Source organism: Pyxicephalus adspersus, chromosome 11 (assembly GCF_032062135.1).
Source record: "Pyxicephalus adspersus chromosome 11, UCB_Pads_2.0, whole genome shotgun sequence".
Taxonomy (NCBI): Eukaryota; Metazoa; Chordata; class Amphibia; order Anura; family Pyxicephalidae; genus Pyxicephalus; species Pyxicephalus adspersus.
This window is the reverse complement of record NC_092868.1, coordinates 15063371-15088219: the sequence shown is the minus strand read 5'-3', so window position 1 is coordinate 15088219 and position 24849 is coordinate 15063371. Positions and strand designations below refer to the sequence as shown.

The 24849-nt window shown below is 38.8% G+C and overlaps 1 long non-coding RNA gene across 1 annotated transcript; it reads left to right on the top strand.

Moving 5' to 3' along the window:
- The first annotated feature begins 5148 nt into the window (after window positions 1-5148).
- Window positions 5149-24526, top strand: LOC140341306 (uncharacterized). Its single transcript, XR_011922842.1, has 2 exons — window positions 5149-5266; window positions 23763-24526. It is a non-coding gene; the product is annotated as an uncharacterized lncRNA (long non-coding RNA).
- The last annotated feature ends 323 nt before the right edge of the window (window positions 24527-24849 follow it).

Here is a 24849-nt window from a genome sequence, read left to right as displayed (position 1 = left end):
TGGAGGCTTGAAGGGGGGCAGGTTGCATGACTTGCGGAAGAAATCTTTTGCTAAACACAGCTGAGGTTGTGGGTGATCTTAAGAGCTGAGCTGATCTGTAACATCTTGTAACTCTTTAATGTTTCTTTTTTGCATATCAAAGCACAGCTTGCTCTGGAAGTTAATGAATGTGTAGGTTTTTTTTTGCTTTGTTTGTGATTAACCCACAGTGAGGATTTTTTACAGTAACTGACACCATGCTGCAAATAATATGTTGAGACAAACATTTGTCCTAATTGTATTTATTAAAATAATGTACAAACCAGTCCTTATCTTGTATGTAACCTGGGGATTTCCTATATATATATATATATATATATATATATATATATATATATATATATATACACACACACACATATACGGCAGCCCCCAGACCTGAGGAGTGCCGGGGTTTTTTTTTATACCTACCTCCACACACGGGCCAGCCTTCCTCTTGCAGCACCGCGGACATCTGGCACAGTACCAGGGAGCAGGCAGCAGGGACGTCTCAACGTGTATTTAGTTTAGCAAGCAAGACCTAACAGCTGTTTCTGCAGAACAGCGCCACGAAAACATTGATGGCCAAACAGTGTACGTACTGCAGTCCCTGTTTTGTAAATGCGATCTGAAATTCATCCCAGGAAACTGAAGGATCCGGATTATCGATGGCCAGACTTTCGATTGTCAACTTGTATATATTTATATATATAATGAATATAAGAAAATAAAAGAAATAAAAAAAGCCTATACTGCATGTAATATTTGTAATAAATGTAAAAAATGTAATAATAAATGTAAAAATGTAATAATAATAATAATAACCACTAGTATCATATTAACAAAAATGAATGTATAGCTCTGTACAGGTAGTCCTCGAGGACATCCAACAAAAGAATGCCTCCTAGATATGAACGGGGCTTCCCTGCTGGTGTAGGACTGAGGCTTGATAGGGGGCCGGTTTGCATGACATACAGGAGAAATCTTTTGCTAAACACAGCTGAGGTTGTGGGTGATCTGATTGGAGCTGATCTGTAACATCTTGTAACTCTTTAATGACAAAGACAAACTATGCAGTTGTTTCTTTTTGCATATCAAAGCACAGCTTGCTCCAGAAGTTAATGAATGTCAAAGGCTCCTTTTTTTTTGGTTTGTTTGTAACTTACAATGAGGATTTTTTTCAGTAACTGACACTACGCTGCCTAATAATATGTTGAGACAAACATAAACAAACAAACAAACATTTGTCCTAATTGCATTTATTAAAATAATGTACCTGTTCCGACTTACATACAAATTCAAGTTAAGAACAAACCTAAAGTCCCAATCTCGTATGTAACCCTGCAAATTCAGAGGTCTAACAATAATTTCCAATACAGCAATTAGAAAATATAGCAGTTATTTAGGGTGCATACAATTTATTTCAGTTTATAAACTGACAAAGTAATATAAAAGGGTAGACTTCTGGAGGTGTTGATAAAACCATTGCTAATTTAATACTCTCACAGGGTTGGATCTCTAAAGTTTAGGTCCATAGAGGAAAGTGGAAGATAAAATGCTTTTTGACTTACCTGTATGCAGGTAGTTAATCTGATGTGGTGAGTTCTAGCTCAATAGGTGGTGGGATTACACCTGTATTTCTAGGTAATTTACATACAGTACATAGAACTGATTCATGGTATATTTTGCTTGATTCTCACATTTTATTTTTAACATGTTGTTATTAGGTGTTGCATTAGATTGTACTCCCCATAGGCCCTCCCCCAACTAAACTTAGATACCAACTACTTTTAAATAAAAACTCCACAACCAAACTCAGGCTGTGTCCCCCTTTTTGGGTTTAAATTAAATTTAACCTTTTTATTTATTGAAACAGATAACCATATAACTTAGTCATTAAGACTCAAGTGTAATTCTTACACAACCAAGAGTAAATTTCATTAAAGGCAACTGCGACATAAAAGGAGCAGAGAAAACCTGTAACAGATAAATTGCTTGTGATGTCTTGAAGAAAATGTGACAATGCCACATGAATATATAGGTTGCAGTGACTTCTCACTGGACAGCTGCTTTCCCTCCAAAAGTTAACTGCCAATCAATAACATTTAAACTGCACAGCATTAGCCCCTTTTATAGCTCTTCTGCCCAGTGACGCCGAGAGCCAATTGCCTGTAAGAAATAACAAAGGACCAGAAAACAGGCCAAAGAAGAGCCCCTACTTTAGTATACATTTAGCAGATGAGGCAACCATTACATTGATCTTTTCCACACAGGATAATATGACAGACAGGAGAAAAGGGGGTTCCAGGGGTGACAATTCCATGGGGCCACTCCCCTTATAGTCGTGCTGCTGACATATTATTTCCTGTTGCCATTTGACTAAAGAATACCATTGTGCCATTGGTAGGCATGGCAAAACATGTGTTCCTTGGTCATTATGACAGGACTTCTTAGTCTTTCAGCATCAGCTTAATTTTTTTAGTCATATATCTTCTCAAAAGTTGGCCTGGAAGACTTACTTCTGCTTTATGCTGTGAAATTAGTTATAAATGCGTATAGAGTGACCAACATGCGTCACTTACAATGCTTATTTTGTGACAATCAATCATGCTTATTTTGGCTGACACAAAGTCTGTATATTCCAGACCTTAACGTATGTGGCAAAGGTGTGTTATGAGGAACAAAATAGTTGCCAGGTATCCAGTTCCACAGGCCTGAGGCCTGCAAGGCCTTGTAAAGGTGATGTATTTGCTGTAATCTCTTAAAAGGTTACCATAGTAGCGGCTTATGTTCCCAGCTGAGAAATAGTTTGCAGTAGCCCTCAGGTAGTTGTAGTACTTAGAATTTAGAATTCATCACTCTAATGGTTAAAAGAAATAAAGTGAAATTGCCTGCTGGCATGATTTAGTAGCTACTATCATCAGTAAAGGTCAACGCAAATGTGTCACAAATGGAATTGTGGGAGCAAACATAATGAGGTAATTATTGTGACTTAGTAAAGCTATCACAGAGGAATGCCAACAAGTTCCTCGGAATACACTACAAACAAGTGTGACGCATGTGTTTCCAGATGCACTTCCTATCTTCTTTCACACACTGACAGCTTGTTACCCTTCTATTATAATGTTTATTGCTGACCTCTAGGTAGATTTGAAAGAAATCATTAATGTAATTGTTTAATGCAATCAGTCTGCTGTTATTTCCTCTACACCTGTACCACTGTTGTGTTTTTGCTTCTTTATTAGAAAGAATTTTTTTATAAATATGGGACTTTTAAGGCAGTACATATAGAATATTATTCTATAAAACATTTTATTAATACCATCTTCGTTAAAAGCAACACTTATACATTGCAGGCAAGAAAAAAGAGCCTCCATGTATAGTGATTTCGATTTCAATAGTTAACAAACAACAAGGCGTACAAATGACATTGGTAAGTATGAATTAACACAATATCAAAAAGAAGTAGTACTCATGTACATTTCGACGCATTTCACAAATTAGATCTGCTTCATCAGGCATCAATTATGTACAATGCGAGTGAGTTCATTATACACCAAGTTAAAATGGTGCAACTTAGACCTGATCAGAGGGCAGCACAAAGAACATGGAGAGAAGTCACGACCGAGCAAGCGGCCACCATGCTCAAGCGAGAAGTCTCAAAGATGACAAATGAGAAGTGCAGGGAGTGGAGAGAGATGTTTGAAATGTATTATTTCTCTCAGGGACCAATAAAGATCTAATCCAAACAACACCAGAAGAGGTGAAGTGTTGGGCAGTTTGCAGACTCTAGTAAATAAATGATAACAAATCCTGGCATGGTGACCAGCTCCCTAGATGTCTGGAAGCTTGTTCTGTTTTTTTTATTGTCTACTCAGCAGGTTGCAGCTAGGGGAGTGACACCAATATGACTGACAAGAAGGTCACAGATTATGTATATTTAGCTGTCAGAATTACAGCTTCAAGTATGTCTTCAAAATACCATCAATCACAAGCTGCTAGCTTTAGTGAATCCAGCTAGATAATTTCATTTTCTTAATATACTAATAGTTCGTGTGTGCACATTGTACAGCACAACTCATTTTTATTGTCACCCTGATAGGCATACATAGAGTAAATACACTTGTTTCCCAGTGTGATTCAACACATTGGGGTCAGTTTATAAAGCAGCAAATCTGACATTCACTAAAACATTTCCTAGTAGAGAATTTTCTAGGTCCACGCATTTTAGTGGCAGGAATTGATTCTCAAACAGAGATTGTTTCAGTGAATATCAGATTCATTTCTTTATAAAAAAAAAAAAAAAACTGCATCCCAGGGCCTACTAAATAGAAGGAGGTAGGTGTTTTTTCTGTACTTTGTAACTCCAACCCTTACTTATTATCCCTTTTACATTTATTATTACATTTTTTACATTTATTACAATTATTACATGCAGTATAGACATTTTTATTTATTTTATTTTATTCAATATATTTATATATAAATATATGTATGTTTCAGGTTACATACGAGATAGGGACTGTAGGTTTGTACATTATTTTAATAAATGCAATTAGGACAGATGTTTTTCCCAACATATTATTAGGCAGCGTGGTGTCAGTTACTGTATAACAGGGGTGGGCCTGCCACCAGGGAGTGCCCCCTGAAGTGAAAGCCCTCTCCTCCGTTTGCATTGCGGGAAGCTCCCCCTATTTACCGCGCCGGCGGAAGTATCAACGCTGGCCATGGTAAATAGGGGGCAACACCGGAGCCCCGGCGGCTTCAGAGCTTCAGCGGCTCCGGCAGTTCCTAACGCCCCCTGGCCGATCCGCCGGCAACCAGCGGCTCCGGAGCCACAGGTTGCCGACCAGCATTAGCCCGGATCTGCCTGGGGGCGTTAGGCCAAAACAAACTACCGGCTATGCCATATCTGGCCTAAAGGCCAGATTTTGACGACCCCTGCTGTATAAAATCCTCACTGTGAGTTAATCACAAACAAAGCAAAAAAAAAATTCCTGTAGAGCCTAGACATTCATTAACTTCTGGAACAAGCTGTGCAAAAAGAAACAACTGCAGGGTTTGTCTTGGTCATTAAAGATTTACCAGAGGCTGCAGAAAGAGCTCACCCCCCATAAGATCACCCACAACCTCAGCTGTGTTTAGCAAAAGATTTCCTCTGCAAGTCATGCAAAACACCCCTGCTCCAGCCTTCTTTATCGGAGGCGTCTGTATGTTGGATGTCCTTAACCCGTAGGCTACCTGTAAAGTAAGACAAGGATAAAGAGGGCAAGTGTTACTGGGAAAGTTCTGGATGGACATTATGTGGGACTGTGATTTTTGATTGTGGTGAAACCAGCAGTGATTGGTTTGCAGGGAAGCTTCATCTTTCCCTGCTGTTTGTTTAAAAATTCTGGCCTGGGGCTGGAGTGGGGCAGATTCCCAATTCCAGGCCCATAAGCATATATAGCACACCTAGTGCTAAGCAGAAGGGGCTGTGACGGTGTGAACCACTGTTTTCTGGGCAGTTGGTGTATGTTAGCCGGGAGCCTAAGTTTTTTTTTTTAAAAAGACTGCCATTCTGCTAATACCGCCCCTGTGAGGGAAGACTGCTTTGTTTTTATTATTTTTGGGCTTAATAAATATATAAGCAGGAATGCTAAAGAGACGCTTTTGCCTGGAGTTATATATATGTATGTATGTATGTATGTATGGCACTACAGGAACAGCAAAAGGGAGGAACTCTGTGAATTTATTACAAGGTAATTTTATGGTACAGTTTATAGAAGCCCCAACTAGAAATGATACTCTGCTGGAACCAGTTCTTTCTAACAATGCAGAGCTTATAACCAATGTGCATAAAAAAATGAATCTGGGTAGCAGTGACCATAATATGATTTCAATTAATGTAAGCTGTAAACAGGAAGCAAAAACAGGAAAGATAAAAACATGTCATTTTAAGAGAGCAAATTTTCCATTATTAAGGGAACCGCTCTGTGACTTGGGCTGGAAGACAATATTGTCCTCAAAGAACAGAACAGAAATGTTTTACAAAAGCACACTGAAAAATATATTCCAATGGGTAATAAGTTTAAGAGGCTAAAATTAAAACCTATGTGGCTCACAGCTGATGTTAAGAAAAAACCATAAGGAACAAGAATAGGGAATTTACTAAACACTTTTGTTTAGCTCTGTGTACACAAAGTAAAATGGCAGAGCTCATGTCCAAATTTATAATAGCAATGTCACTGCTTTAAATGAGTCACAATGGCTCAAAATTGATATGATTGAGGAACAGTTGGGAAAAATTAAGGTTGACAAAGCACCAGGACCCAATGGACTACATCCACGTGTCCTCAAAGAGCTGAGCTCAGTTATTTCAAAGCCATTTTAATTTTTTATTCTAATTCTTAGACTCTTTAGTCACTGGCATGGTACCAATAGATTGGTGTAAGGCCAATGTGTTTCCTATCTTCAAAAAGGGAGCAAAGTCATTACCAGGTAACTACAGACCCGTTAGTTTAACGTCCATAGTTGGAAAGGTCCTAGAGATTTTGATAAAGATAGAGGAGTTTCTGCTAGAAAATAATATTAAAAGTGATAGTCAGCATGGCTTCAAGAAAGACTAAAGCTGTCAAACAAATTTACCTATGAGGAAGTAAGTAAACGGGTAGACAGTGGAATAGCAGTTGTTATAGTGTACTTGGACTTCGCTAAAGCATTTGACACAGTACCCCATAGACGGTTAATATGCAAGTTAGGGTCAATAGGTTTAGAAAAATCAATCTGTAAATGGATAGAAAACTGGCTTAAAGACCGCATCCAGATAGTAGTGATTTATTATTCTAACCCTGAATGGTCTAAGGTTATTAGTGGTGTACCCCAGGGTTCAGCATTGGGACCTTTACTGTTTACCATCTTTATAAATGATATAGAGTTTGGGATTAAAAGTACCATTTCTGTGTTTGCAGATAACACAAAACTATGTCATGGAATTAGGTCCATGCAGGATTTCTATAATCTACAAGCAGACCTGGATGTACTGTTTAATTGGGCAGCCAAGTGGCAAATGACATTTAACATAGATAAATGTAAAGTTATGCACTTGGGGGCTAACAACATGCATGCTTCATACTGTCTAGGGGGAATACACTTGGGGGAGTCAGAAATGGAAAAGGATTTGGGAGTTCTGGTAGATCATCGACGTAATAACAGCATGCAATGCCAAGCTTCAATATCTAAAGCTAGTAAAGTACTTGGGGGCTAACAACATGCATGCTTCATACTGTCTAGGGGGAATACACTTGGGGGAGTCAGAAATGGAAAAGGATTTGGGAGTTCTGGTAGATCATGGACCTAATAACAGCATGCAATGCCAAGCTCCAATATCTAAAGCTAGTAAAGTACTTTCTTTTATTAAAAGAGGAATAGACTGCAGAGATGGAGACATAATCCTGCCCCTGTACAAAGCATTGGTCAGACCACATCTGGAATATGCAATATAGTTTTGAGCACCAGTTCACAAAAAGGATATTGTGGAATTGGAGAGAGTGCAGAGAAGAGCCGCAACACTACTAAAAGGAATGGAGGAGCTCAGCTATGAGAAGAGATTAGCTGAACTGAATCTTGAGAAGGGATGTTTAAGAAGGGATATGATCTCCCTGTATAAATATATAAATGGTCCATATAGAGAACTCTCTTCCCAATTATTCACTTTGAGATTATTACAGAGAACAAGGGGGCACTCTTTGCTTCTGGAGGAAAAGAAGTTTAAGCTCCGGATAAGGAAGGGGTTCTTCAATGTAAGGTCACGGAAAATGTGAAACTGGCTCCCTCAGGAAGTAGTTTCTTTTCCAGCAAATACTTTAGATTGCTTTAAGAAAAAGCAGGATGTATTTTCTAGAAGCACATATTATAACTGGGTATTAAGGCTTTAAAGTAAAGATAACAGAGACTGTTTATCCAGGAAACATCCATTTGCAAGGATTTTTTTCCCCTGTTGAAGAAATTGTACTAGGGTTCTTTTTTTTTGCCTTCCTCTGGACCAACTATGTCCATAGGGTTTTATATCTGGGATATGTTTATTTCCCTAGTAGTTGAACTTCATTCTTCTTTAACCTAACCTACTATGTAACTAAGTATTGTGGTGTTCATCCTTCTGACCTGTAGATGTCACTGTTCTAATTGTTTACTCCTTCAGTCTATAGACAATCTATATTTGGGTTGTTGTTGGTTCCTTTTCTGCTCTGCTCTGAAGATGTGCTACAGACACTGGTCATGTATATAGTTGGTAAATCCTGTAAATAAACCCGGTTTGTATTTTATAGTGTAGTTGAAGTTAGGTAGTTTTGCTGACCATCTGGCGACCCATACCTGCTCATCCCAATCCCTTTGTGGTTAGCAGTGTGGTTAAAGGGCTAAACTGGAAAAGTGCCATCTACAGGCCAGAAGGATGAACACCATATGTATGTATGTATATATATGTGTGTATGTATATCTATATTTATATATATATATATATATATATATATATATATATATATATCCAACAAGCATTATGTTTTTTTCAGCTCTTGGGCTTGGTTTGGGTTGACTTTAGAGCTCATATACACAGCAGGCACTAATGAGCATCTAAGCATCTAACATGTTTATAAGGTTATATAAGTTCATATAAATGTTATATAAATAATAAATCTATAAATTTTCAATAAAATTTAATGGCAGCTTGTACTTTGTCTAAACTGATGATGTGAAATTCAACATATTCATCAGGTTTTTTTTAAAGATTTACAAATCCTATGATTACAGTTGAGCTATCACCATTTAACTCGGCCCGAAACATGACAAGCATAAATGATGTCACCAGCCTGATTGTAAGCTATCCACGTAATCATAATCTAAAAAGACGATGTATGTATTTTTCAAACATAAGTCAGTCATAACAAACAATTTAGGAGGAAGATTGAAAAGCATACATGCGATTGTGAGACACAAATGTTTACATTCATTCGTTTAATCTCACATTTATTGATGTGATTTGGAGGAATAAAATTGAACAAGTGACATTTGTTGAAGAAAATGTATTTTAGTGCTGAGATGTGTTCTGGTGATTGGTATTGCAGCTAAATGTCAGCATAGGCAAGAGACAGGTTTACTTAAAATCGCAAAATCAGTTTGTGCATTTCATCCACTGTTCTTGTCTACAACATTGTTATCTTGTTTCACCGGTGACAGACCTGTTTTAATCTTGTATAAAATGATGTATAACATGATGCTAGATGTTAGCACTCTGGGCATGTATCATCAGAGGATACTTTTTTTAGTATAGTACATCATTCCTCAAAAAGAGATATAAGGGTCTATTTGTAAAGTAGTAAATTTGATTTTATCAAACATCTGCTGGTGAATGAATCACTGCCATTTGAAATATGCACCTGGAAGATTCACCTGCAAAGAATATTTGCTGAATGTCAAATTTACTGTAACATAGTGGTTAGCATAGTGTCACTTCAGGTGAAAACCTGAGAAGCGCTCACTGAATTGTAACATACATTGACCTTCACCCACAGCATACCACAGTACAGTTTAAGGCCACACTCCAAAAAACATTACTGTTCACACAAAATGGAAACAAAGCATAGTCCTAAACTGAATGTAGTCAATAGTCCTTTAAATTTGATCTTTTATCTCTTTTGCTGGTAAAGCGATTTTAGATGCATTTAAAATGCATTTTTTTGTATAAAAAGGTGTGCTTGAAACATCAAGATATTATATATTTTTAGAAAGCAGATGACCCACAGATGAGCAGTTTGATATAAATGGAATTTTAAGCTGCTTTAGTAACTGATTATATAAGTAAACAGTAAATGAGGATGAGTTTGAGCAACATGACCCATTAGCACAAAAACATGTTTACTCAGGCACAGAGTTTATGTACACACATGGGTAATATTTAATATTAGAGAAGAGATATCATATCACACCATAAATGAGAGAAAAGACATTAATCTTTATGCGATTGGATGACATGTAATATCAGTTTTTGTATGACCCACCCATTGGTAATAAATAATGAGTATAACGTTGGAGTATTAGAACAACATAAAGAAAGATACGCTGGTGCTTGTCTGCTCTCTTAAATTCGTAATCTGTGTATGTATATTCTAAGGAGCTGACAGCCTTTTATTTGCAGGACAAATAATTTAACCTTAACAGTTTGTTGTCATATTGGTATTCCTGTGTGCCTCTGTAATTGTTTGTATGCAGGTAAAAGAACTTTACTATGTTAACACCTTTTCTACTTTTTCACTATTATTTGAGTCTGATAAGGGGTCTTCTATATGTCTGTTAGACTCCTAATGCCTACTTCTTATTCCATTCAAACTGATCAGGTAGGGATTGTACTCAAGTTTATTTACCATCCTGCTTGTACTGCTGTACCATATCTCTTAAGGTCTTGGTAGTGAAAGTAGTAAAGCAGGCATAATTGGATCCAAAGTCCAGCTCCAGCTAAAACAATTTTATTATGAATTTGTAAAGAATTAATTTGTCTGTGACCCTGTAGAGTAGATATCACCTCAATTTATGTGACAGCAGTACAGGAAAAAAAGAGCAATGTCAGTAAAACAGAAATAACCACACTGCAATAATAATCCTTTTCGCAATGTACTGTTTTTTTAAAGGTAATTTGTTTCAACGTAGTGTTGTACCTAGTGTTGTAATTTTCCCTTCTTGCCTAAAAAAAGTGAGAGGATATATTAATAAGGAGTCTCAGACTACATTATTAACCAGACAGGCTTCCTACCCTACTGCCCAAGACAAAAAAAAATCAAGCTTGTGTTGGGTTTTAAATCTAAAAATGTTCTCAAGAAATAGTGTATTATTGCTATATGTAATTTATTATACAGTTGCTGGTTGCTAAGTTTTTCAGTTTCACTTCTTTTTTAGGGTAGGGTCAGGCTTTGAGCTTTGTATATATTCTGTGTGCAGAAAAGCACTGCACAAGTAATGAAAGTTTCAGTTTAAAAAAAATATTGTACTGAAATGTAAATGTTTCTAAAATACTTTTTTTTTTGCAATTATATTTTTATTGAAAACATTTTTAAACAGGGTACAGAAAAAAGAAAAGGGAAATACAAAACAAACATAAAAGGGGCAGCAACACTATAAGAAAGTATCAAAGCATATTTCCGAATCATACAACAGGTATGCAGTGCAAATTAACATCCACAGAAAAGTATATAGATCTCGAACAATATGCGCACCAGTAGAAATTGAGGCAGAAGGTATAGCACTATAGGAGAATAAATAAAGCATAATCAACTGTTACATAAATTTGCATAAAAACGGTCCCATGGTTCCCAAACCAGCTCAAATTTGCCCATTGTATCTCTAATAGTTGCCGTGAGATATTCCATCAGACGGATCTCATGAATCCGTGCATAGAGATTCTCCAAAGAAGGCGGAGACTTTGATTTCCATCTGGAAGCTATCAGTGTACGTGCTGCAACTAGAATATGGGCTATCAATTTACAAAATGTACCTGGGACATGTAAAAGAGGTCTCCCCAGTAAATGGTTCAGGGGATCCAGAGGGACCCGTACCTGAGTCACATCTGAAATCAAGTCATTAACTTGCAACCAATATGGCTTTATAAGTGGACAAAACCAGAATATGTGTTCTAGTGTACCCTGATGTAGACTACACCGCCAACATGTGGGGTCAACATTAGGGAACAAACGATGGAGCACCATTGGTGTGTGATACCATCGGAGGACAATTTTGTACAGATTTTCTTTATATAAGGCATTGATGGAACTCTTATGGGCCGCCTCCCAAATATCCAACCAGTCTTCTGGGGTTAGAGATTGGCCCAGTACCTCCTCCCATTTGAGCATATAAGCAAATTTAGAAGATCTACCCCGCAAGCCATCATGTAGGAGACGATATATAGAGGAGATCGTTCCTTTGGTGTAAGGGCCATCTAGACAAAGTCGCTCAAATGAAGTTAGGGCCTGAAAGGTAGCAGAGGGCTGCAAAGATAAGACATAATGCCGTATCTGTAGGAAGGCACAGAATGAGGATCGGGGTAATTCAAATTTGACCCTCAGTTCAGCAAAGGTAATCCGCCTTTCCACCGGGTGTAGGATACAATTAATGTGGAACAAGCCTCTGTCCCTCCAGGGCCCGGCCATTGAGTGCGTAAGACTGTCTGGGATCTGAGGATTATATATTATGGAAGTTACCCTGGAAGGAGAAGATGCCAGATCATACTTGGTCTTACAAGCCCTCCACATATTCCTCGAGAAAATCATAGGCGCCGTCAAATCACCATCCCTCAACCTTACAGAGGAGCTCCACAACATAGCATTGGGACAAATGGGTGCTATCCATTCCCTCTCCAGTTCTGCACAGATACTAGGGGGACGTGAGGAGGTCCACAGTACAAAATGTCTTAGGTGGGCCGCTACATAATATTTATGGAGATCAGGGGCCCCTAAGCCTCCCCCATCTCTGGGTGTGCAAACAATAGATCTAGCCACCCTATGTCTCTTATAAGCCCAGATAAATTGCATAAACTCCGTTTGGACCTTCTTTAGAGCTGAAAACGGGACTTTAACTGGCAAGGTCTGAAATAAATACAACAGCTTGGGAAGGAGCATCATTTTAACCGAGGCAATCCTACCTAATAGTGATAATTGGTGGTGTTTCCATTTATTCAATAAATTTGTCACCTCCCAAAATAGCGGGGGAAAGTTATATGGGTAAATTTGTGGATAAGTGGTGGTAATATGCGTTCCTAGGTACTGGAGGGAATGTTCTTGCCAGATAAAAAAGAAAGAGTCCCGTAAGGTTTGCAGAGTAGCTGGAGAGATATGAAGGGGCAGGGCCTCTGATTTAGAGGAATTCACCTTGAATCCTGCTAGTGCCCCATATCTCGTTAATTCTTCCCATAAATTGGGGAGGGAAATAAGCGGTTGGGAGAGAGTCAATAGAATATCATCTGCGTATAATGAGAGCTTGTATTCTTTCCCTTTCACCTGAATGCCGTGTACATTTTGATTTGAGCGAATGCAGGCCGCCAACGGCTCTATACATAGAGCAAAAAGCAGGGGTGACAAAGGACAGCCCTGTCTCGTCCCATTTCTAATCGCAAATACCTTGGATGATGCCTGAGGGAGTTTGACCGATGCTGAAGGGGCCGCATATAAGGCCTCAATCGCCTTAACAAAAGGGCCCCTAAAACCCATTTTATTCAGGGTAGCCAAAAGAAATGGCCAGCTAAGACGGTCAAAAGCCTTTTCGGCATCAAGGCTGAGTATCACCGACGGTGTTTTCCGTCTGTTAATAATATCAATGATATTAATTACCTTCCTAGTGTTATCTCCCGCTTGTCTAAACGGGATAAAACCCGTTTGATCTCCATGAATAAGGGCAGGGAGGAACTTTGATAACCGAGAGGCTAAAATTTTTGTAAAAATTTTTAAGTCCGAGTTTAAGAGAGCAATTGGCCTATAATTTGAGCAGTCTAAGGGGTCTTTACCTGGTTTTGGAATAACCGTAATATGTGACATAGACATTGAGGGTGGAATCGGTTTGCCTTTCAAAAAGTCATTAAATAATGGAAGAAGGTATGAGGAGAGCTCTGGCAAGAACGTTTTATAATATAAATAGGGGAGGCCATCCGGCCCCGGGGCCTTGGATGAAGGCAGTTGACTAATGATAGTCACAATTTCTTCCTCTGTAATAGGGCAGTTAAGTTGTTCCAGGCTCTCAGGTTTCAACCTGGGAAGATCCACTTGTGCTAAGTAAGAATCTATAGCAGGGAACAGTGATCTCCCCAAGGGGGCTTGGGCCCTATGAACCGTTTGATACAAGCGAGAGTAGTATGCTTCAAAGCAAGCGGCTATTTGAGAAGGGTCGTAGTGAACCACCCCGCCTTTATCTTTAATTGCCCCCGGTGAGGAGTTTAATTGCATATCTCTCAGCTTGCGGGCTAACAACGAATCTGCCTTGTTACCTTTATGATAATATAGCTGGCGAGTTCTCTGCATCTGCCAGCCAACCTTTCGTAACTCAATAGCACGAAGTTTAGACCTAAGGGTAGTCAGTTCCCTCAAAAGTCTTACCGATGGGTGTAACATATATTTAGCCTCCGCAGTCCGCAGGGCCTGTGTGGTGAGGGAGCGTTGTAAATTAGAGTCCCGTTTAAGTTTGGAGCCGAGAGCTATGCAATGTCCCCTAATCACCGCCTTATGGGCCTCCCAAAGTGTGGACATATGCCTGACAGAACCAACATTTTCCCTAAAAAAGGTTTTTAAATTAGCAGAGAGGGAGGCTTTGGTTTCTGGCAATTTGATTAGATAATCATTAAGCCTCCAATGGCACACTCCCGTCGGTTTGGGGGAGAGGGACACTTCTAAAGTGACAGGAGCATGGTCTGACCAGGAGATCGGATGTACCTCCACAGAGACACTATTCCTCAAAAGAGGAAGATTAGTAAACAGATAGTCTATGCGGGTATGGGTACTATGGGAGGAGGAGTAGAAGGAGTACTGTCTACAAGAGGGATGATGGATACGCCAATTGTCATAAAGTTGGTATCTCCTGATCAGTTGTCTAAACTCCCTAGATTGTTTGGATCCCTGCCTAGAGAGCTGGGAGTTGAATAGAGCATGTCTATCACAAGCCGGGGAGAACAGCACATTAAAGTCACCCCCCACAATTAAATATGTATGATCAAATTTCTTAAGGAGAGAGAGAACCTTGCTAAGAAAGGGAATCTGACCCTGATTAGGAGCATACACATTGCATAAGGTGATAGACACCCCTTGTACTGAGCCATTTAAAATAATATATCTCCCCCCTTGTCAATAATTGAGCGGGCTAATGTAAATTTAAAGGAATCTTTCAAAAGGATTGCCACTCCGGCCTTTTTCTTACATTGGGAATTGGCTTGATACACCTGGGAGTAAAGTCTGGAGGCAAAATTAAAATTACCCGAGCTATCAAAATGAGTCTCCTGTAGGAAGACCACATCTGAGGACAGCCGTTTAAATTCCCTAAGGGCCAGTTTACGTTTCTTGTTAGAATTTAAGCCTCGGACATTAAAAGATAAAACCTTAGTAGCCATTAAAGTAACATGGTAACCACAGCGCCTCTTGTAAAGCCTCCCCTGTATTCAGAATACCTTTGTAGTGATCTGGAGAGAATCAAATACATCCGTTGACACCCAGACACAGTGCTGCTTTCAGAAAAAGGAAAAGGGGAGAGAGGCTCAAAAATGACCCTCCAAACAGTGTGGGAAAAACACAAAAACCGGGAAAAGAAAACAAACCAGCATAAGAACATTCGCCCAATGGCGACCAAAAAGGGGTTGACATCTGCCGGTCCCCACCTCCCACTAGGTGAGGATAGGGAACTACATCTTACAACAGATGAGCAACTCCCTTTAGAGGGACAATAAACCCAGACTGGCAGCGGACTCAAGTCAGGAATCCACCGAAGCCCTGCCATAAATATGGAAAACATAAAAAAGGGGGTTTGGCCGACGCCGGCCACTAACAGGAAATGCCACTAGAAAGAGGCCAGGTGTCTCCCAACTAAATGCTGGAAGCAGTCCCTAGCCCCCCCCAGGGCAGCATCAGTATCGGGTATTTCAATAGAAAAAACACGCCCGTTGCCAGAGCAAAGGGAGAAAGCCAGATTGCAGGTAGGTCACTAATGTCACTCAGTGTTGTAACATACTACCAAATAACGGGTATGGCACTAATATCATTCAAGGCATATCAATATCAATGGGAGGGTTATCAACCCCCACTCCAGCATAGCAGCAAATCAACTCTAAACCGTGCGAATAGAACAGAGTGTGCAACAATAATCATTACATTGGAACTTTTCTAAATTGTTAAACCATAAAGGCTCCGCATGATGTGGGGAGCCATAAATTCAATGGCGTAAAGGAGGGGAGCGATCAGGTGGGTGAGTTGTATCCCTCCGGCGAGCCCTGGGTCTCCCCCTTGAAGCCACCCGCTGCCACTGGGGGGAGCGGGGACGAACCAAAGTCTCGGGCTCCCATCCAGGTAGCTTCGGGCGGGTTATCCCCAGCTCTCTACAAAAAGAGTCCAAATCATCCGGGGACCTCAAAGTGAGAGTTCTGCCATCCTGGCGGGCTATGAGGCTAAACGGAAAGCCCCATCTGTAGGAAATATGACCATCTCTAAGAACAGTCAGTAGTGGTTGGAGAAGGCGGCGCTGCTGTAGCGTATGCCATGATAAGTCCTGGAAAAGTTGAAGAGGTGCTCCGTCAAATTCAAGGTTACGCATATTTCTGGTGGTAGTCATGATGTCATCTTTTGTTTGAGCATCCATTAATTGGCAAATCACATCTCTAGGTCTAGCGGCTGATCCCTGGCGCCTGGTTGTTCTAAAGGCTCTTTGAATGTGGACCTCTCTGGGGGAGGGGCGCCCCAGCATCCTGGCAAAAAAGGCTTGCAGGACTGGTTTAAGGTCAACATCTCTGGTCGCTTCTGGAAGACCCCGCACTCTAATATTATTGCGGCGGGATTTATTATCCATATCCTCTATTTGCCGCTGTAGCTCCCTGATTTTCTGATCACTGTTCTCTGCTTTTTGAGAGAGCGCAATTATATCTTCCTTTGCATGAAGCACCGTATCATCTAGGTCATCCACTCTACCTGCTAGGGACTGTAGGTCAGCACGTAAGGCCCCAATTTCAGTGCGGCAAGTAGCCTGAACATCTGCCACTAATTTTTGAAAGTCATCTTTAGTTGGAAGAGACTGCAGATAATGATGCCAATTGGGATTAGAAAGAGTCTCCGTGAAGGAAGGCTCCTCTACTCTCCTCATGGATTGGTTGGGTGAAATCCCATTCTTCCAGGCCTTGTCCTCCCTTGCCCGCTTACCCTGATAGGGTGTATTACTGACTGAGGAGGTGAGGTTCAATAATGATGAACCCAGAGCAATCTCCCTCCTAGCTCTTGGTGGTGACAATTCCCTCAAATATGGAGAGGCCCCCTCCTGTTGCAATGCATCTGTACCCCCATCTACTGGGTCTTCTGGTGCCCCTAGTTGCATGTCTTCTCCCTGAGGGGAGAGTGCAGGGGAATGGCTACCCTCTCCATGCCCAGCCGGACTCACCGCAAGGTGGGATGATGTTCCAGAGCTCCGGGGGGAGGATGAATGTAAATCTTCCTCTTCCGTGGGTCTCACTGCCTGCTGTGCATCATCGTCCTCTTGACAATCTCCTCTCTCTGCCCGCCGCCACGTGCGTGGATTAGAGGCCGGCGCCATCTTGAAAGCTGAGGGGGACGCCGGAGAAGAGTCCCGAATGTACGCCCGTATGGAGGGCTGCCCCGCATCCAGGAGCGGCACCGGAGATCGGGGGAAGCCTCCCCACTCTGGCTTTCTTTTGTTTGCCCATGGATGGGTAAGTATCGTCCCGATATTAGGCGGATTGCGGCCGGCGTCTCAGGAGCTCCGGGTTCACACAGCCATCTCACTCGCCGGTCAAGCCACGCCCCCTCTAAAATACTTTTTTGTGCTACGATACTAACCAGCAAATTTTGTGTATATTAGTACCGTGGTAGATGTAAGCTGGCTCAGGTTCCAGCAACACAAGCCTTTTTAAGATCCTCTTACTGTCAATACAGCAAAACTACACTTAATGTTTGCCAGGACATGCTACACATCATTATAATCATTCAGATACCTGCCCATTGGTGTTTCAGGTCTCTCACAATCCTTAAATTATTGTTTTATTGAATTATTCTTATATTGTCAATATACTAGCTTTTCACATTGCTACATTGCAGATGAGACATACATTTACTGTTTGTTTTGTTTTTTTTTTATTACTGGGTCATTGGTATGTGTATTTTTGTGGCTTTACAGGCATTTTAGTAATAATTCTCTTCTAGGTTATTCCAGAAAGGAGCCCTTGCTAACAGATATACTTCTACAGCTGGTACCAACTTTAGGGTGGAGGGAAAATGAACAGAGAGGGTAGCTTGACCTCCTAATTTAGAAAGAAGAACACAATCTCTGGTAGTCAGGATGGTTTAGGCCCCAAGACAACCCTGTCCCTGTGAAGAACTATGAAATGTGTTGTTAAAGGTCGATGAAACAAAATCGCTAAATATAAATGTTGGTCTTTGATAGTGGTTAGCCCAGGCACTGATTCATTCCAGACTAAAGGAAACTGTACATTTGAGTGATTGTGGAGGCCCAAGGGTTAAAATTATGAGCCAGTTGTAGGTGCAGTGGTTTACCTTAGCAAGAAAAATACATGAGGATCAAGGTAGAGATAACATTGTTTAAAATATGCCCTGAGAATGAAAATATTGGACATGGAGACAAAAGGTTTGGCCAAACAGGTCAAGAACAAAACTAGAGAATTTATGTCTGTATTTCTTTTTCAGTTGTGCATACCAGAGTGGTGGCAATCCATTTTTACCTGATTCTCTGTAGGGAACATGGAGGAAACTAAGCTGGGTTAAGACATGGTCAGGAAATGTAACATCCACAGGTGACTAGAACACCAGCTGCATGTTCTACCTTGTCTCTTATTCTGTCTTTAAACCTGGAAAACTCTTTGATTGCTATGGGATGTCAGATATATGTCTGATTTGCCCCAGGCAGATTTAAAGAAACACTTTCTGATCCAAGGACAGACTTTTCCTAGCTTGATGCATTGCTTGACTCAGAAACTCTTTCTGTCTATTTCCCTGCAAGTCATAGAAACTGCAGAGAGATATAAAACTGCTACCAAGAATTGTAGTTCCCAAACCCAAGAGTTTCATGTCTCTGTAAAGAGGCACGCTGCGCTAGGTTTGGATATTGCTGATATTAGTCCTAATGGTTTTAGCTCCTCTAGGGAAAAAGAGCTTTGCTATTCTGGTGTTCAGAATCAGTAACAAGTAGTTCAGACATTGTCATGGAATAAGAGATGATTTTTGGTAATTTACCAGCCACACAAACTCCACACGCAGTCTGAGATGGGGGACCAAAGCCGATAAGGTTTTAACACCTAGATTGCCATTGTAGGCATTCAGTGACATACCCCTGGTTCCCAGCTCTGCCAATACCAAAGCCAGAACTCTGGGAACCACCTTGGGTGCTAGGTAAACTTTAGGAATGTTGGAGAACTGTTTTCTGACCTAATGATTAGTCTTTGATAAACAGAAATACAATATAAAAGTTTCATAATGTGGGCAAAAAAAAAAAAAAAATTGGCAGGGGCAAAATAAAGGCACACCCTTTTGAGAAGAGAACCTCAGTGGTATAAGGGAAGTTTTTTTCTCATACGTTGAATCCCTAATAATGGCACCAATGAAGTCTGGAATATCTTGTATTTTGTAAATGAGAACTGAGGCTCACTTGGAGGTTTGGTCCACCTTGTGTGTCTTCTAGAGGTCATAGCTGTTGAACTAATGTTGGCAACCACATAATCTGCATCACTGAAAACATTTTAATATACTAGACTCTATAAACAAACTGATAAATAGCTATACTGTTTGATTATTAAGGAGAACCTAGGATACAAGGACCTGATGCAGGACTACATCTCGGGAGACGTACCTGCAGATAAAAACTTTCCAGCAGAGTCTTATTTACTCCTAAATGCTTCTATAACCTTTACTTTTATCTGAAGGAGCTGGTGAAAGTGGTCAGTGTCACTATTGGTAGTCCAACATGTATCCAACATGTATATTGCTTTAATGGGCAAAGGTAATCCCTGTCACAAACTCCACTACCCTGAAATATACAATGTACGAAATAAAGTTTCTACCTTTGCACTTATTCTGACTCCACTCTTTACAAAACTTTAAACTACTTTTTGTTGAGAACAATGAGGAGGAAAGACCCTGTGATCCAGCACAATATCTACTTTGGTATCTTTCACAACATCACAGCGATTCCTTTTCCTCACATTCTGACTTTGGACTCACTCTTTTTACTTTCAGTTAGTCCTTTTAATAACTTTATGTAATGTTAACTAACCCTATAACTTATATATGCTGATTTACTAACTGAGAAAATCATTTATCAGAAAATATTAAATGTTTACATAAATAAGAATAGTAATGTTTTTGTTTATAAATAATTGTTTATATTGTTTGAATATTTACCCATTCACCTGTATATATAATTCTTTTTGAATATGCATGATAATGAGTCATCCATCTTGGTATATTATATTATCAATATATTATTTTTCTATGCATTAGGATATGATTACATTTTATTTGTACTAAGTAAATCTCTGTATCTCTTGATCCCCTAAGAAAGCCATTGATTTGGCAAAACGCATCTTGAAATTTTTGGAGACACTTAGATTTCTTAAGCACAATTCTTTGATGCACTCTAATTTGTTATATCTTTGATTAACACTTTTTCACATGTATGTCTTTTTATTGATTTGCTATCTTCTATACCTATATAGTTCATATGTATTGTAATATGTAACTATAAAGTAATACACTTTCAATTCAACATTACCTTACTAATGTCTTTTTTCAAAGAACATAGAAAACACTTTAATGACATACAAATATTAAGCCAGCAAAAGCCTGTCTTTTTCTTCTTTCCTCTTCATTGTTTATTACACATTTCAGGCTTGGTAAGATAGAACCATTCTTACAATGATATAGTGAGCAACGGATCACTTTTCTTCCTTTTGTTACTTTTTGTTGAGATTTTAAGCTGTTTTAAATTGAAAGTTCAGTTGGAATTTACCTCTCTGTCATACACTAAAACAACCCAATGGTTTATAAAATCAGCTTCTCATATCAAACTGTAGCAAAATGAATACAACATCTTTATGGTAACATAGATCATTCACTGGTCAGTTTATGTCTAGGGGTGTATACTGTATTGTGGGTATATATCGTATGTTCCATCCTGTTTGTAGCTCTTCACCACTGGACTGCTGACATTTGAATGTAAACTTTCATGTTTAGGAGAACCTTTGGAAAAATGTCCAGATATGCAGATATTTTAGGATACTTTCAACTGCTATTTGGTAACCACATTGTGTAGGAGCTTCTTAAAGACCCATCCTTAACTTGAGTGTCCCTAATGAGTTAATAGTTTAATGTTAATGTTAAAGACCAACAACACTTATTGTAATATTATATGTAGGACACTAAGGTTGTAATGCATATGGCCACATTCAAATAATTGTGATGCTATACTGAGTAACATTTTTTAAACAAATGTGATGCAGAAACAAACATATGCCTAAAGATCCTTGGTTGACAAAAGCTACAGGGTAAGTCATATAAATTATCAGCAATATATCGTCTTACTACAATTTGAAAAACAAATTATTAAGTTTTATTAAGTTTTTTTTACAGTCTGTTATATATACTGTAGATCTGATTAGCATTGTCCAATGCATAAGACCATAATCTGCAGTCTATAAACACATTTTTTGTGATAATATAAAGTGATATTTTGTATCAGAATGGGCTCACATGTCAATACTTACATTGCATCATTGCTGTTATATGGTTTTGAAAATCATTTATATGTTTGTACAAACATTTTTAGTGTTTAGGCCTTTGGAAGTCCCCATATAGTGGTCTATGGAGTTCTTTGTAGTTAAAATTTTGCCTGAAGTGACTGCAGACCTTTGCAAACCAGTTAACGTTGAACTGTTTTTTTCTTTTTTTTTTTTTTGGTTGGGGGGCTAATATGAACCTCATTTTCTTGTTTTACTGTTTATATTCAGATAGCATGTTGGGTCAAGTATCTAGCCACTATAAGAAAAATTTCCTTTGTGCACACTAAATAGAGGCTATGCCAGTGCTGCCCCTACAAAGTTGCCTTCTGAAAGAAAAAGGTTGGACAACCTTATTTTAAGGAGATACTTTGGGTGGCAAAACTCATAGAACTGACAGCATGTAGTTTGACCTAATTCTTTGGAGAGAACTTGGGACAATTAAAAATAGAAGTGAAGACATTTTTTTTTCTATTCTAGATATGGACAAAGATCCCAGGGAAGAATGGTTCCGAATGTAAAGGAAATGTATGATTTAATAATAATACAAAACAAATTTATATAGCAAATATGAGCAATAAATCAGTATTTAGTAAGACTGAAGTTATGGTTAAAAGCAAGTGTATGCGTGCTAACATATGAACAATGAACATGAACGTGCAGTGCGTAGTGCAGGTGTGCTCCCAGAGGCTTTGTCTATAGTCTATCTTACAGCTAAATAGTGGTGCACAAACTGAAAACATAGGACTATTCATGTAAATCTGTGAGGACATAAATAGGGAAAAGGACATTCCAGACATGATTTTAAAGGTGTAGTTGTAAACAACATGTACTTTCATTTGAGATTTACCAACTTTTTTTGAGAAAAGAAAAATTGGTGGTTATGAGCGGTCTGAACCAGATTTACTTCAGATCAGACTTTTATTGATTAAGTAATACCTTAGTAAAAAAAATAAAGTACCAGCCCATATAGATGATTGTATGCAGAATAACCTCCCTCTGGTGTTCCAGTATAAATGAGCAAAGATTATGGTTTTCACCATTCCTTTCAGGCTGGCTGCTGACAGTCAGTTCCTCCACACTATACACCAACGATAGTATCATCCTCTGGGTAACGTCATTTTTGGGACATCTAAGATATCTAGAGATCGCTAAGTTAATATCATTCTCTTAATTTGTGTGACAGTATATAGGCTAAAAGTTTATGTTTTAGGTCACGGACAAATCCTCCTTTATAATAACTGACTGCCCTATAACAGATCAAATATATCCTACAAGTCAAGTAAAGAAATGTTACTGCAACCTACCCTAATAAAATCATCACCAATGGGTTAATTTAGAAGTAGCAGAAAACCTTATTAAATCTCTAATCACTCAAGTCTGTTGCCAACTGAACACTCAACTGACTCCTCATTCTATCCATTTTCTTTTAAATAATGTGGTTACTGAAAACTGATCTGAAACTGAAAACTGTCTAGCATAGAAACTAGCATAGTAGATCTATGTTATATCTAGGTTTTATTAATATTTTTCTTGGATAAAAATACAATTGATACATTTTTACTTTACTTTGCCAAACAAGCCTGCACTCTTTCTCTATTCTAAAACTATACTTACTGCTATGTTGTATGTTTTATTAACATGTCATACATATCATTAGGCTACTTTCAAATCAAAACATTTATTGCATTTCACCTAAGGCATAGAAGCAACTAGCATCCATATAGTGGGCCTAATTTATTAAAGCTCTCCAGGGATAGAGTGGATATACTTTCATCAATGAAGCTGGATAATCCAGCAAACCTGGAATGGATCTGTTCCTGGATTGAAAACTTGTGCTATAAAAAATCAAATGATTTAAGAAATCCATTCTAGGTTTGCTGGATCACCCAGCTTTACTGATGAAAGTGTATCCTCTCCAGGCTTGGAGAGCTTTATTAAATCAGTCCATAAATCAGTCTGACCCAATCTGTCTGTAAAACTACTTTGCATGTGCTATGTACCTGGTCAAAATAGAATAGAAACTTTTGGTATCATTGGGTGCATAAATATTCTTATTTCTTAAAACCTATCAATTATCAATCATTACCTCTTCAATTTTGATTACCTTGTCAATTTTGAGGCATCAAATAAAAGTTGAAATTATTAAGCCAGCTTGTAAAATGTATATTGTTGTAAGCCAACTGTTTGTAAAACAACCAATCATTTCTAAAGCTATCATTATTTTTGTTTCTTCTTTTAGCAAAAGCTGACATTAAATATAATCAAACTGCATCTTCAAGTCACTGACACTGTTGGAACACAATGGAACAAGCAGTGATGTAAGCAGTTGATATAAAGGACCCCCATAAATCATTTTACCAGAAGTGGAAAAGGGAAGGGGTAAATCCTGTGCAGTGCCTCTGGTTTTAACTGAGGATATCTATGATGTACTACTCTGCATTGCTTGCCCCTGGTCCTCTGACTCTGACTCAGTCTGCATCTTAATGTGTTTTTTTTTTTTCTGTCAGTGGTGTGGACTCTGCATCTGTGCCCTTGAAGCTACATTTTGTAACTCACTTTGTGAGTTTACATTTCAGCTTGAGCTATTGAGTTATCAGGCTTTTTCAAGAGGTGGTAAAGAAACAGAAGTTAAGAATTAAAATGTAGCTAGGGGCCCCACCTAATGACAAGAGATAAGACTACATTATATTCATTGACATTGTTACATAATTACCTGAGAAAAAAAATTAAAAACTTTTAAATGTTTATTCAATCCTGAAAATAATAAAACAAAACATCAAACTTTCCCTTTAAAATCAGGCCAGGAAAAGTCAGCAGTTTGGTGTAGATTAGTAGTCCTTCCCACTTCACTAGCTAGAAAATTGTAAACAGGCTAAAGCTGTAAAAAAATTCTACCATCAGAGACAGCCAGGAGGCTAATAGTTTTAGACAGAATTCAATAATGGCAGACCCCATTCTCTTAGTACATGTTTTTCCTTAATAAAATACTTCAGAAAATTAGAATTGAGTGCTGTCCTCATTCATACACTCCCGCTGGGTTTTCTGTACTGTGTTGGCACTTGATGAATAAATTAGATCATAAGTAAGTGGTTTGTGAATGACATGTTAAGCAGCTGTTAAGTGATTTACACTTGATCCTTTCTTGCTTTTCTTCATCCCAACTACAGTCAGAGATAAAGCATATGGGTACACAATTCCTCAACTGAAAGCTCAACTGTGAAAAACTTGTGCAGTCTTTCATGAAAGAATTATTGTAGTGCACCAATCTTTTGCTAGGATTCTGTTAATTTGCAAATTCTTTTTGTGAAAAATACCCAAATATACTG